Below are 2780 nucleotides of genomic sequence, written 5' to 3'. Positions count from 1 at the left end.
TGTGGAGTCTAACAAGTTCCGTAGAGAGAGTTTAATGTCCAACATTTCATCCCGCAGAATGGATCCCATTGTGATATTCACCAGATGAACCGACAAACCAGGAGTTCAGTAGATTGGGGTTGATCTGCACAAACCAGAGTCTTGATATCAAGACTGACTCCGATGCTGTTCAGTTCCAGAGATCTCCAATCACTTGTTTCCCACCATTACTGTTTTTAAATCCCGCTGTTAGCACAGCAATGCCAGGATGACAATCATGTTGGTTTATATAGTGGATTTCAAAACCAGCTAAATACTGCAGCATATATCACATTAATGCAGAATCTTAATTCGTAAGTATTTCCCGGATAATTGTGGATATTAATGTGACATTCTCCAGCTAATCTTTCCCACTAACACCCCTGGGAACAAATCACGAAACAACGGGATTGATTGAATCGACTTTGTGAATCTGAATTTGATCGGATCCAAGTCTAAGAATGCTTGAAGGTTGCAGCCTCATACAACACATAAGGAGACCACTCAGCCTTTCGAACATATGAACCTTCAAAAACCATACTCAGCAATTCTTGGGCCGCTTTGAATGCTCAATTCTTTCATTCAGCACTGAACTTCTGTCAGAAAATAAAAACAGAAAGTTCCTGGAAAAACTCAGCAGGTCTGGCAGCATTTGTGGAGAGAGGAGAGTTAACATGTCGAAATTGCACTTTGGTGCTGCTTTGGGCTGCAGTAGAGTGCTTCAGTTGGAGTTTGGTGACTGAGGGAGAGCGGTGAGCAAGGGAATTAGGTGATCCTTTGAGGACTGTGTGTACATTCAGGTAAGTATTTACTACTTTTAACACTTATAGTTTTCAAGGTCTTATTTTGTGGTTCATCGTTTGTAAGGGCGAGATTCTGTAACAACGAGGAGCAGAGAATAAGTAATCGAGAGTAATTGATATATCTGGTATTAAGTATAAGGTACAATTTAATTTAAAGTGGTAAGTCATGGCAGGAGAGCTCAAAGCCGTGGTTGCTCCTCCTGCTCCATGTGGGAAGCTGGGAACATTTCCTGTGCCCGGGGCCAGCATGTGTGCGGGAAGTGTCTCCAGCTGCAGCTCCTGGAAGCCCGGGTTTCGGAGCTTGAGCGGCGGCTGGGGACACTTTGGAGCATCCACAAGGTGGCGAGTATTGTGGATCGCATATATAGAGAGGTGGTCACACCGCAGGCTAAGAGTCCACAGGCTGGAAGGGACTGGTTGACCACCAGGCAGAGCAAGAGGATTAGGCAGGCAGTGCAGGAATGTCCTGTGGCTATACCTCTGCAAAACATATATACAACTTTGGATACTGTTGGGGGAATGGCCTCTCACGGGAAAGCAGCAACAGCCAAATTCGTTGCACCACACTTGGCTCTGCTGAACAGGGGAGGAGAAAAAAGTGTGGGAGTGCAATAATTTTAGGCGATTCAATAGTGAGGGGAATGGACAACAAACGAGACTCCAGGACGGTTTGTTGCCTCCCTGGTGCTAGGGTGAAGGATGTCTCAGAATGGCTACAGGACATTCTGAAGGGAAAGGGTGAACAGCCAGTGGTCATGATAAATATTGGTACAAATGACATAGGTAAAAAAAAAGGTTGAGGTCCTAAAAGTAGAATATAGGAGAGTTCGGAAGTAAGTTGAAAAGTCGGACCTCAAAGGTTGTGATCTTAGGATTACTACCAGTGCCACGTGCTAGCCAGAGTAGAAATAGCAGGATATTTCGAATGAATACGTGGCTGAGGTGATGGTGTGAGGAGGAGTGTTTCACATTCTTGGGACATTGGGTCCGGTTCTGGGGCACGTGGGACCAGTACAAACTGGACAGGTAGCACCTGGGCAGGACCAGGACTGATGTCCTGGGGGGAATATTAGCAAGAGTGGTTGGGTAGTGTTTAAACTAAAATATCAAGGGGATGGGAACCTATGCAAGGAGTCAGAGGAGGGGGGATTATGGACAAGAACAAAAGACAGAAAGGGGAATAAGAAAAGAGATAGAGAAATCAATGGCAAGAATCAAGCAGGGCCTCAGTGAAAAATAATGGGAATGGGACAAGTAATGTTAAAAAGATAAGCCTTAAGGTTTTGTGCCTTAACACAAGAAGCATTCGCAATAAAGTGGATCAATTAATTAATAGATGTAAACAGGTATGATATAGTCGTGATTTCGGAGACATGGCTGCATGGTGGACAGGGATGGGACCTGAACATCCAGGGATATTCAGTATTTAGGAAAGACAGACAAAAATAAAAAGATGGTGGAGTTGCATTGCTGGTTAAAGAGGAAATTAATGCAATAGTGAGGGGAGATATTAGCTCCAACGATGTGGAACCTGTATGTGTAGAGCTGAGAAACACTAAGGGGCAAAGAACGTTGGTAGGGTTTTTATATAGATCCCCAAATTGTAGCGGTGATGTTGGGAATAGCATTAAACAGGAAATTAGAGAGGCATGCAATAAAGGAACGTCTGTAATTATGGATGACTTTAATCTGCATTTAGATTGGGCAAACTAAATTAGTAACAATTCCATAGAGGAGGAATTCTTGGCATGTATATGGGATGGTTTTCTAGATCAATACGTTGAGGAACCAACTAGAGAACAGGCCATCCTAGGCATGGTATTCTGTAATGAGAAAGGAATTACTGGCAATCTAGTTGTGCGATGCCCCTTGGGGATGCGTGACCATAATATGATAGAAGTCCTCATCAAGCTGGAGAGTGATGTAGTTGAGTCTGAGACTAGGGTCCTGAATCTCAAT

The sequence above is a fragment of the Cetorhinus maximus genome, chromosome 21 (assembly GCF_964194155.1).
Source record: "Cetorhinus maximus chromosome 21, sCetMax3.hap1.1, whole genome shotgun sequence".
NCBI classification, from domain to species: domain Eukaryota; kingdom Metazoa; phylum Chordata; class Chondrichthyes; order Lamniformes; family Cetorhinidae; genus Cetorhinus; species Cetorhinus maximus.
The sequence above is the reverse complement of the archived record's forward strand: the minus strand, read 5'-3'. Positions refer to the sequence as shown.